Source organism: Suncus etruscus, chromosome 11, assembly GCF_024139225.1.
Source record: "Suncus etruscus isolate mSunEtr1 chromosome 11, mSunEtr1.pri.cur, whole genome shotgun sequence".
In the NCBI taxonomy this organism is placed as follows: domain Eukaryota; kingdom Metazoa; phylum Chordata; class Mammalia; order Eulipotyphla; family Soricidae; genus Suncus; species Suncus etruscus.
Genome location: NC_064858.1, coordinates 9,121,068 through 9,133,523, shown reverse-complemented (window position 1 = coordinate 9,133,523; position 12,456 = coordinate 9,121,068). Strand labels below are relative to the sequence as shown.

Sequence of the window (12,456 nt, the reverse complement as noted above, 5' to 3'; positions counted from 1 at the left end):
AATCTAGGTTTCCCTCTCCTGTAGTCATTTCTAAAGATTCTTGGTTGAAATGGTGATATTAAAGATTGCTTTTATAATAGTCCTATTCATCCAGATGACTTAAAACATTTTGCATTTTTATTCCTTCTTTAAGTCCTAACTATGCGCAGGTTTCAGTGGACTGTTTTACCCCAGGGAATGACAAACTCACCTACTATGTGTCAATATCCTGTCAATATAGTTCTATGTCTTTCTTGTGAAAAAAAATATTTTTTTGGTTTCTGAGTCACACCTGGCGCTGCTCAGGGGTTACTCCTGGCTCCCAGCTCAGAAATCGCTCCTGGCAGGCTCAAGGGACCATATGGGATGCCAGGATTTGAACCACCGACCTTCTGCATGCAAGGCAAACGCCTTACCTCCATGCTATCCCTCCAGCCCCGTGAAAAATTTCTTAATGTAAAAAGGGCTTCTGCCATGACTGGCACACGCCGGGCAGCTCGTTTGTTCTGAGTGCGAAATCGACATCAAGAGATTTCGGAAGGGGGCCGGGAAGGTGGCGCTAGAGGTAAGGTGTCTGCCTTGCAAGAGCTAGCATAGGACGGACTGCGGTTCGATCCCCCAGCGTCCCATATGGTCCCCCCAAGCCAGGAGCGACTTCTGAGCGCATAGCCAGGAGTAACCCCTGAGCATCAAACGGGTGTGGCCCAAAAACCAAAAAAAAAAGAGAGAGAGAGATTTCGGAAGCATAATTTTTTGATACCTGGGCAGCTGATGATCATTGGTCCTGGTGCCCTCAAATAAAAAGAAAAATTTTTTTCTGTTTTGTTTTTTTTTTGTTTTGTTTTGTTTTGTTTTGTTTGGGGGCCACACCCTGCGGTGCTCAGGGGTTACTCCTGGCTGTCTGCTCAGAATTAGCTCCTGGCAGGCAAAGGGAACCATATGGGACACCGGGATTCGAACCAACCACCTTTGGTCCTGGATAGGCTGCTTGCAAAGCAAACGCCGCTGTGCTATCTCTGCGGGCCCGAAAAAAAATTTTTTCTTAATGTAAGATAATGCTTATGGGGCCAGGGAGATAGCATGGAGGTAAGGTGTTTGCCTTGCATGCAGAACGTCAGTTGTTCGAATCCCAGCATCTCATATGGTCCCCTGAGCCGGCAGGGGCGATTTCTGAGCATAGAGCCAGGAGTAACCCCTGAGTGCTGCCGGGTTAACCCAAAAACCAAAAAAAATAAATAAAATAAAATTTAAAAAAAGATAATGCTTATGCTATCCACATGAACAATGTTCTGATAGCGTGTTCTAATGAGGAGCTTCAAAGATTATATGAAAGCGTAACGACAGGCTTACCAGCAGCTAGTTCCAAATTGCAACAGAAAATGCTGTTCCCGGGCCTGGAGAGATATCACACCGGTGTTTGCCTTGCAAGCAGCCGATCCAGGACCAAAGGTGGTTGGTTCGAATTCCGGTGTCCCATATGGTCCCCCGTGCCTGCCAAGAGCTATTTCTGAGCAGACAGCCAGGAGTAACCCCTGAGCAACGCCGGGTGTGGCCCAAAAACCAAAAAAAAAAAAAAAAAAAAAAAGAAAAGAAAAGAAAGAAAGAAAAGAAAATGCTGTTCCCATATGAATATTTGACTTATGTTCTCAAGCGCTCTACAGTACATCTTCAGAAAATTTCTATTACTGGAAAGACTTCAAAACACTCAATGATTTCCAGAAACTCCAGGGAGTCATGAAGTGAGTCTTCCCCTCTCTTGGTATTCCTAACTCGGAGCTTAGCAACTTGTTCCTCACTCCATAAAGAGACTCTACCCTAGACAATCCAAGACAGTTAACTCCGGAGGCTCAGAAGAAATTGGACTTCTTATGGACAATCTCCAAAGTTCTATCTTACTCGGTTTATCCCTTGATCAAAATGTTGGTTATTACTTTTTTTTTTCAACATTTCAGTCACCAAGGCTGCAAACGTTCAATGATCAGGTCCGTTAGAATGGATTTATTTACATAATAACCATGCTCACTCTATTGTACAATATTTGGAATGAATAACAGCTCTAATAATTAAAGGGAGACTGCAAGTGCATGCTTTACTTGCATATGACCCATACATATTGGGCTACCCTTACAAAGGAAATTGACTCAATATTTCCTCTCAGTGATGTTCTTCAAAAGCTTTGGATGATTTCTCAGGAGAATTTTCCTCCCACTACCTTGCAAGAAAAACTTGGGACTTTTTCAGAAGGACTTCCTTTGTAATCTCTTCCATCATTCGCTCTTCTACTATTCCCAATGTGCCAGTATTTTATATTGATGGCTCATCCTCAGAGAATCATGGGCCCATCCCTGACTACAACCTTCTGCACTAATTATAATTAAGTCCAACAAGTGGAACTTACAATTTAAATTTATTTTATCTCCCACACGTCAAACCCTTGCAATAACTTGAACCCTGGCTTCAACAACTGCAAGCTATTTTACAAATGCAATCCAAGTCTATTTTCATCACTCAATAAGATCTCATTTTGGTCTCCCTGGTCCAATGGCTTTAGGAAGTGATCAGCTGAAAACCTAGCAATGCCAATATTTAAGTCACCTGTAGAAGAGCATAATGCTCCATATACAAATGCTCTTCACCTTCTGTACACTATAGTCAAAAAAAAATATTCCATACTTGCTCTGTTTGTGCTTTGAATTGCACCCTCTCATGTGGCTGTAGTTATTCCCTGAAGTCTATAGACAAATAAATTATGGCAGATGGATATCACTCATAGTAACTTCTTCCCAAATAAACCATTTTTACCTGTAATTATGGATACTTATTCTCATTTTATATGGTCTGTCCTATGATTCAGAAAACACTAAAGCCATTTGCTCCTTTTATTATAATGCTTTTCTGTCAATGGGTGTTCCCAATACCATCAAAACTGATAATAGTCCAGCCTACACTAGTAAAACTTTTCATTTTGCAAATAATGGCAAATAAAACATAACACTGGTATCCACTATAATCCCCAAAGTCAAGCCATTGTTGAATGTTCTCATAAGAATCTCAAATTTCAATGATTAAAAAAGGGGGTATGCCTCCCCCTTGATTTCCTATCCTTATTATTTTTTTTTAATTTGCCTAAAGAAGAACCCCATACAGCTGCTGAAAGACATTTACAAGATAATGTACAGGCTCAGAAAACAATTAATCCACCTATCTGGGTGAAGATTGACAAAGGTTAGGTAGCAGGTAACCTAATCATTATTAGGAAAGGTTATATTTATATTTCTAAAGAGGACAGTCCTCAAAAGAAGCTTTGGGTTCCATTATGTCTCATCGAAAGTCAACATCTCTGGGGGAAAGTCAACATCTCTGGGGCCGGAGAGGTGGCGCTAGAGGTAAGGTGTCTGCCTTGCAAGCACTAGCCAAGAAGGACCACAGTTCGATCCCCCGGCGTCCCCTATGGTCCCCCCAAGCCAGGGGCAATTTCTGAAGCGCTTAGTAGGCATAACCCGCTGAGCATCAAACCAGGCTGTGCCCCCCCCCAAAAAAAAGTAGAAAGTCAACATCTCTGAGACTCAGAAAGGCTTTAAGCCTTTTCATCATTTTAAGAAACCATGTGAAGGGCCCGGAGAGATAGCACAGCAGCGTTTGCCTTGCAAGCAGCCTATCCAGAACCTACGGTGGTTGGTTCGAATCCCGGTGTCCCATATGGTCCCCTGTACCTGCCAGGAGCGATTTCTGAGCAGATAGCCAGGAGTGACCTCTGAGCACCACCGGGGGTGGCCCAAACACCCCCCCCAAAAAGAAACTATGTGAAGTATTCTCTTGTTTTCAAGCAGTTCAGCTGCATGTATACTTCCGTACAGGAATCAGAATGTAGGTATTTATCTTTTTGACTCCATAAGAATCCAATGTTGTCATTTTTCCTATCCTTTATTAGGTAGATATCAAAAAAAGTGAAACTGACAACCCCACAATATCCTGTGTCAGCAAGAAGTAGTCAGATGATCTTGTCGCCCCAGTTCCTAAAAGATCAGAAGTTTCATTTCTTGAAGGAAGATAATTATAAATTTAGCTTTTTTATTTAGGTTTTAGCAACCCCTGCACTTGGGTCACCTTTAAAATAACAATTTTTGTGGGGCCGGAGAGATAGCATGGAGATAAGGCATTTGCCTTGCATGCAGAAGGACGGTGGTTCGAATCCCAGCATCACATAGGGTCTCCCGAGCCTGCCAGGAGCGATTTCTGAGAGTAGAGCCAGGAGGAACCCCTGAGCGCTGCTAGGTGTGACCCCAAAAAAACAAAAACAAGCAAAGAGTTTTTGTTCTAAGTAATTCCTTGATGTTTCAAATTTAAATAGCTTTTCTGTTTGTTCTATACCTCTTACAACATGTTGCTATTTTTATTATTTTTAAACAAAAAGTTTCCTTTTCGGGGCCGGCAGGGTGGCACTAGAGGTAAGGTGTCTGCCTTGCCAGCGCTGGCCTAGGACAGACCTCGGTTCCATCCCCTGGCATCCCATATGGTTCCCCAAGCCAGCGATTTCTGAGCGCATAGCCAGGACTAACCCCTGAGCATCACCGGGTGTGGCCCAAAAACCAAATAAAAAAGTTTCCTTTTCTTTTCTGTTCCCTTGGCAATGAGGAACCAAATCCCCCTATTAGGAGTTAAAAAACAAAAAACAGCTTGCAACCAGTCCACCACCTACCTAAACTGGCTTATTCGAGTGGGGTCCTACCTTGAGGACCTGACTCTTTTTTGGGGGGAGGGTCCACACCCGGCAGCGCTCAGGGGTTACTCCTGGCTCTGCGCTCAGAAGTCACTCCTGGCAGGCTCAGGGGGACTTTATGGTGCCAGTGCTGGGGGGCTCTTGTAACAAGCAGAGAACTTTGCTAAAAGCAGGGAGCCCTGAGAAGTAAGTGTAACCATTTAAGGCTTGAATGGAACAATAAAAGCGCAGAATTTTAACCCTGGGAAACTGAGTCTAACTTATCTGAAGTTGCCTGCCCGAGATGGTCCCATAATCTGTACATTCCGACACTCTCGATGGGCCCTGTTACCTCGGTATGCCTGTCTGTTCAATATATCTATGCCATATCTCTATGAGTACATGCAGAATCTTGCCTGCAAAAAGTATTTAAGCAAGCCTTGTGCTTCAATAAATGGAATCCTTCTTCCATTCTTGTCTATCTCTGTGTCTGTTATTTGTTCGGTGTACGCACTCTCCCTCCTACAGAGTAACCCACATATTGAATGATGACCCCCATATAGGTTGGGGTACTACAACATGGGAAACCAGGAATCAAATCACCATCTATCCTGGGTTGGCCACAGGCAAAGCAAACACCCTATCACTGTGCTATCACTCCGGACCCAAGGACCTGGCTCTTTTGACCTGCAGAGGACCACTGACTTCCTGACTGCCCGGTGCCACTACATTATGTCATGATCTGAAATCCTTCAGATCTGACCCCACCTGAAACTTGATCGGCAGTGTAGAACTTGGATGCTGTTATTTACCCCCCCCACCAAATATTTTTCCCTACAGAAAAGGGAGGAGATATAAGGAAACAGAGACACTTACTGCCTCTGGCCAGCCATAAGAGTGTTCCTGTCCCTTTAAGGGTGAAGATACCAGTCACCAAAAGCCTGCCCCTTGTAACTGCCACAGAATGTGTGTGTGTGTGTGTGTGTGTGTGTGTGTGTGTGTGTGTGTGTGTGTGTGTGTGTGTGTGTGTGTGCTTACCGGACTCCTGGCTCCTGCTGCCTTTTGCAATCTCTCCTACTGCACTGGGCCTAACACCCCACCCCGTCCCCCAAAGTCCTCCCCAAACTTCTTTGGAAACCAGATCCACTGCCCTCGCCTTCCACAAATGCCCACCACAACCCCGGCCATCTTCTCCCACCCTGACCTACCATCCTGTCTCTTGTCCGGGTAGAGCGAAGGGGCCTTTGTATCCATGACCCCCTCCATTCACTGGCTTTCTTGAGGTCACAGTGACTCTCTCAGGGGGTTACTGACCCCTTGGCCATATGGGGGGAGCCCAGAACCCCAGCCTGGACAGACCCCTCATGGCTCCTGAGCCTTCTGCCAAGATGGAAGGTTCCTGGGTCCCTGTCCCACTACTTACCACCACCCTTGCCTGCCCACAGCCCAGCCCTCAGCTCGGAGCCTAATGACACCATAGGAGACATTTCCAGGGCCGCTTCATTTTGGGCAGCCCCAAGAGCTACGGACAATGAGACAGGGCAGTTACAAGACTCCTAAAGGGCTTCCGGGTTCTGTAGTGGGGTTCCTTGGAGTATCCTAGGCCAGACTGAGGGCCTCTGATCAAGGCTCTGCTGGAAGAGCCAAACTTGGGTTCACTTCTCCACTCCCCCAGGGTCACTCGGAGGCTCAGAGACTGTGGGGTGAGCCAGGCTCACCCTGCCAGGCCCTTTCAGGGGGTGTCGAGACACACACCTAGGCCACACAGCCACACGGTCCTGCCCACTGGGAGAGTTGGGACAGGAGGTCTCAGCCAACAGTCGATACGCTGCTTGTCTGTTCTAGAGCGAAGGGGCCTTGGGAACATGAGCAGGAGAAAGTTCCTGGTGCCCAGAGTGGTGGGTGAGCCCCGAAGCCACTACCAGATGCAGCGCCAACCAGCCTCCTGCTCTGTGAGAACTGAGCAGCCCCATGCGCCTGGCACAGCCATACCCGCCCCAAATGCAGCAACTTGGATCTGCGCAGCTCCCGCACCCCTCATGTCCCAACAGTCCCCCCACAGCTGGTGCCTCTCCAGACCCCGAAGCTTGGCACCAGCCTAGCAGGAAGGAGAAGAAATAGCCGAGGTGCCTCCCTCAGGCACCGGGTGCTGTGGGGTTCAGGCTGCAATCAGAAGCCAGGAAAGGGGCACAGCGGGCATATGCGGGAGGAACTGGGTGAGATCCCGATATTGGGGTTCTTGATTCTGCATGTAACTCTGCCTGTGGGGGGAAGCACACAAAGACACAGAGACACACAAGCACACACAGAGACATGCACACAAAAACTCACACATCCAGAGACATACAGCAACACAGAGACACACAAAGACACACATTCACCCACCCACACACAGATACACAGAGACAGAGGCACAGATACACAGAGAAAGAAAACTACAGACACACACAGAGAGATATGCACACAGAGACACACGCACATTCACACATGTATGTACCTTCCCAACACCAGCCATCCAGGCCAGTCCAGCCCCCTTGCCCTGCCAGGTTCCATAAGGGATCCCCCAGTTGGCAGCACATGAACTGGAAAGCAGGGGGCCTCTGTGCCAATGTCCAGCTTACCTACACACCCCACAGCCTACATGAACCCTCCCAGACAGAGAGGCAGCAAGATGGTACAGCCAGGAGGGCACTAGCCTTGCACCAGCAGACCTAAGTTCCATCCTAGGTAGCCTGTACGATGCCTCAAATCCTCCAGGAGTCCTCCGAGTCCTCTAGGAGTGATCCCTGAGCACAGAACCAGAAATCAACCTGAGCACTGCTCCATTTGGGCTCCCAGCATGTCTCCTGCTTTGATGGCACTATGATTGCAGCTGGCAGGAGAGTCCAGGACCCCTTGGGAAAGACATGGCCCTGTTGATGAAGTGGCCCTCGGGAAGTGAATCAAGAATCATCAGGTTCTGTATTGGGGGGCCGTCCCACCCTTCGGATTCTGGGGGCCATGGGCACTGCAGGCCAGATGGGCTCTGTTTCCAGGGAGCCCTGTGGCCTGCCCCCGCTCCAAACACATCTCCCCATCTCCTTTACCAGCATCTAGGGACTCTGCTAAGTCTGTGGCCGGTAACAAGAACAGTGTGAAGGGTACCAACTGCGAGGCACAGGCTAGCACCCCCAAATGCCACCTTCCAAGCCACATCTGGGTCTTCCCAATGGCTGCCCCAACCTGGGAGGGGGGGAGGGTGAACACCACTCTGACCCTCTATCTCCTCTTCCTTCCTGAAACGAGCGGCTAGTAGAGAGGTTGAGCCCCTCTGGCCTGGTGAGAATGAACCAGCACTTTCTAGAAGGTTCCTGCCTCCTGCCAGGGTTCGGGGCCATCCTTATCTGCAGGATCTGTGTGGTGCTTTCCAGCAGCTCACGATCACGTTCGTGCTGGCTCCAGGCTCCATCAGCCTCGTCAGTTCTCATTACTGTCCAGCCCAGACATTCTGCCTCCACGGGGCCTGGAGTTTCTATTCTGGAATAGCCTGGGCCCATGAGCAAATTAAGTTATCCCCTGATGGCCAGGGCAGCAGGGACACGCAGGCCCTTCCACCTCTCCCAGGCCCCAGGTCGACCAGGAGGGACCCTCCCTGCTCCAGCCCCCAGACTCATCCATACTTTGGGGTCACCATGAGCAGGGGGACTGCAGGCAACTTGGCTGGGATAGTGATGGGCTTGGTGATGGAGCCTCTTCCCCAGAGCAGAGTGGGGAGAGGTGATCATGCTAACTTAACAGCAACAAAATAACATGCAACTTTTGATCAGCAAACAATAAAAAAAAAAAAAAAACAGAATCCTACAAAAAAGAAACACACAGCACAGCAGTAGGCACTGCCTTGCATGTGACCAACCTGGGTTTGATTCCCCCCCCCCCCCAAGCCAGCCAGGAGTGATTTCTGAGCACAGAGCTAGGAGTAACCCCTGAGTGCCACTGGATATGGCCCAAAAACTAGAAAGAAAAAAAAATGCCCTAAGGGAGGTTCATTGCATTGGAAACCCCAGATAAAAGACGGGTTCCCTTGGGATCTGAGCAATGTACATCGAGCAGGGCCTTTGTCTTGAACACAACCAACCTGGGGTCAATCTCCAATATTTTTCATAGGGTCCCCTGAGCACTGCCAGGAGTGATTTCTGAGCACAGAGCCAGGAGTAACCCCAGAACGCTGCCAGATGTAACCCCAAATCCCCACACACAAAAAAAAAAAATTCTGCTGAGGCCCTGCACTGAGTTTTCCACAGCCTCTAAATCCCGTGCCTGGCCCGGGCTCTGCCATGTGGCCACGTGGAAGGCAGCCTGGGTGGGGGGCCAGGTCGGGCCAGGCCTAGAGCGTGTTTAAAAATGAAAGAGGGAACCCGCATCTACTTAGAGGCGCATTGATCAGCCAGGCTGCAAAGGCGGCCTTCCAGGAAGGGAACTGGGGGCGTGGGCCCCCGCCTGACTTGTGAATTTTGTATGCGCTCTGTACCAAAATGAATTTTTGATTACGAATAAATGAATTAAAAGCCACTTCGCAGTGGGAAAATACCGAAGGTGGGGATGGGGGGAGCACACGGGGGTGGGGTGTGAGGGAGGGAACAGCCAAACGAAATGTTACGGGGAGGGGGGCCAGTTACTAGTACATTCCCTGCCTTGTTCTGTGTTTACCATGAGGAGGGACCCATTTTAGGTAAGGAGGTAGTGGGGAGGCATCTCCCAGGTGGCCCGGGGGAGGCCATGGGCATGGTGGCTGTGGGGGGCTGGTCCATAGACAGACTCCCCAAACCAACCCACCTCTGGTGCCAACACAGAGTTCTCCAATGTGCCCACTTCTGTGCCCACCCCCTATATCATTCTGCCCCTTGAGAGTAGAGATCTGAGAGAGACTAGTCTCTGGAGAGGATCCCATCTGGGATTCAGACCCCATGATCTCCAACAAATACTTCTGCTCTACTTTTTAGTTTGTTTGTTTGGTTTTGGTTTGGGGGCCACCCAATGACGCTCAATGGTTACTCCTGGCTCTGCTCTCAGAAATCCCTCCTGGCTCAGGGGACCCTATGGGACACCAGGGTGTCAAACCTCAGTGCTTCCTGGGTCAGCCTCGTGCAAAGCAAACGCCCAACCCCTGTGCCATCACTTGCCCGGTTTGTTTGTTTTTGTTTGAGGCCGCACCCAGTGGTCTCAGGGGTTACTACCACTGTGCTATATGGCTCCACCCCTTGGCCTCTTTCCGCTCAAGTTCCAGCCTGGAAACTGGGCCTGTCACTTCGGCTAACAGGTGCTTCCCTGAGTTTTGGTGGACCAGAGCGGTGACACAGTGGTAGGACCTTTGCCTTGCACACAGCTGACCCAGGACAGACCTCGGATCGATCCCCTGGCATCCCATATGGTCCCCCAAGCTAAAAGGGATTTCTGAGCGCATAGCTCAGAGTAACCCCTGAGCATCACCGGGTATGGCCCAAAAACAAACAAAAAAATTGTGACTATTTCCAGATGATTAGATGTTTACGACAAGGATGTTAAACCTGCCATCTAGTTCCAAATCAACATTGGACCTTTTCTCAGAACTGGAGGCATTTCTGAGCATTTATTTCAATCTTCTCAATCAACCTTGAATTTCGGTAAAGTGTCTCGTTATATGCGTAGCTTCTTTTTCTCTCCAGGGACAGTATTTCCCATCAGATTGCAACAGTCCCTCTTCCTCCCTGCCCACCTCAGGGGAACGGGCAGAGGACTGGGGTCCCTCAGATTCCCTGCAGGCCCTAACTGCCCCCAAAATGTTCATGGTCCAACTCCAGTAAACACCCCCAGTCCAGCTCCAGAACCTGCCTGCTGAAAAGAAGGGCAAGTGCCTCCCCAAATAAAAATGGAGGAAGGAAGGGCCAGAGAAATAGCACAGTGGTAGGGCATTTGCCTTGCAAGTGGCTGATGTAGGACCAACGCTGATTCAAACCCCAGCATCCCTTATGGTCCCCCGTGCTTGCCAGGAGCGAGTTCTAAGCACAGAGCCTAACCCCTGAGCACTGCCGGGTATGGCCCCAAAAACAAACAAAAAGAAATGGAAGAAGGGGTGTGCAGGTGGCCCTGAGGTGCTGAGCGGGTTTCCAGGAGATGATGGTGCTGTATTCCTCATAAATGACACAGCCTTGGCGGAGCTAATGTTCTTCTGAGGCATTAGATCTGCTGGGATCTGGGGACAGGGGCCAGCAATAATCCTAGACTTCAGGCCCTGATAGGGCGGGGATCACCATCAGGCATATGTGAGGGGCATGGGGCTGGAGTGGGGTGCAAGCGGTAGGCCGTTAGCCTTGACGCGCTAACCTAGGACGAACTGTGGTTCGATTCCTCTTGTCCCATATGGTCCCCCAAGCCAGAAGTGATTTCTGAGTACATAGCCAGGAGTACGGTGTCTCCAGATGTGACCTAAAAAACAGATGTGGGGGACAAGTGGCCGGGCCAGGGATGAGGTGGGTGTTGGAACTCAAGCCTTTACCTGTGTGTGAGATCAAAATCTCTCCCTTCTGGGCATGGCAAACCCCAAGGTGAAAGAAGGGCTGGATGCAGGCAGAGGAGCACAGTCAGGTGTGTGAGTCAGTGGAGTGGAGCACTGATAGGGATGGCATTCGTGTAAAAAGCACCATCAGAGGTGACATTAGCGGAGGGAAGCACAGCCGGGAGTGATGTCAGCCAGTGAGCACTCCCACCAGGAGTGACATCGGGGCCAGAGCAGTAGCACAGCAGGTAGGGCATTTGCCTTGCACGTGGCCAGCCCAGATCCGATCCCCAGCATCCCATATGGTCCCCCCAGCCTGCAAGGAGCGATTTCTGAGTGCAGAGCCAGGCGTAACCCTGTTGGCCCAAAAGCCAACACCTCCCCCCCAAAAAAGGGGCGTAATAGCAGCGGTGGGGGCACTGTCAGGAGTGACGCTGGTAGAGGGAAGCACTGTTGGGGTATCATCAGCAGACGGAGGGCCCTCAGGAGTGACGTCAGAGAGGGAGCACTATTCAGGAGTGACGTCAGCGAGGGAGCACTATTCAGGTGTGACGTCAGCGAGGGAGCACTATTCAGGTGTGACGTCAACGCAGGAGCACCATTCAGGTGTGACGTCAACGCAGGAGCACCATTCAGGTGTGACGTCAGCAGAGGGAGCACTATTCAGGTGTGACGTCAGCGGAGGGAGCACTATTCAGGTGTGACGTCAGCAGAGGGGGAGCCCCTTCCTGTGTGACGTCATCACCGCCAGTTTCGGGAACCAGAGAAGTCACCCCCAGTTCAGCCCTACTCTGGGCACCGAGACCAGGAGTCCTCAAAGCTGGGAGGCGCGGCTGGGCCCCGAGATCTCCACCAGGAGCACCCGAGTCCGCCTTTCAGCCATGACATCTCCAAGGCCTTCCCGGTCCCGGCCAACACCCCACCCTCCGACTCAGCTGCGCATGCGCGGGATCCAGAGCTCGGGCGCCCCGGCGGACGCTGGCTCCAGGTCACACTCCGCAGCGGCCCCGGCCAGGGATGCGCTTGTGCGCAGCGCCGCCCTGTGGACAGCGAGTGAACTGCAGGGCCGCACCTCCAGCTGGGCCTAGGAGAGATGCAGAAAAGTCCCATCTCCGCGCCAGGCAGGGCAGCCAAGATTGGGGGGCCGGGGTGCTGATGAAGGAGCAGAGCGGTGTTTCCTGCAGCCTCCAAGAGCAAAGCTGCGGCCTAACGGGCCCGGTTCCCCACTCCCCTCAACTCGAAGCACAAGCTCTGCCCCAAAGGGACC

The 12,456-nt window shown here is 50.4% G+C and overlaps 1 pseudogene; it reads left to right on the top strand.

Annotated features, from left to right (window-relative positions):
- The first annotated feature begins 437 nt into the window (after nt 1-437).
- On the top strand, nt 438-527 carry LOC126023271 (uncharacterized; annotated as a pseudogene).
- Nucleotides 528-12,456: the final 11,929 nt, after the last annotated feature.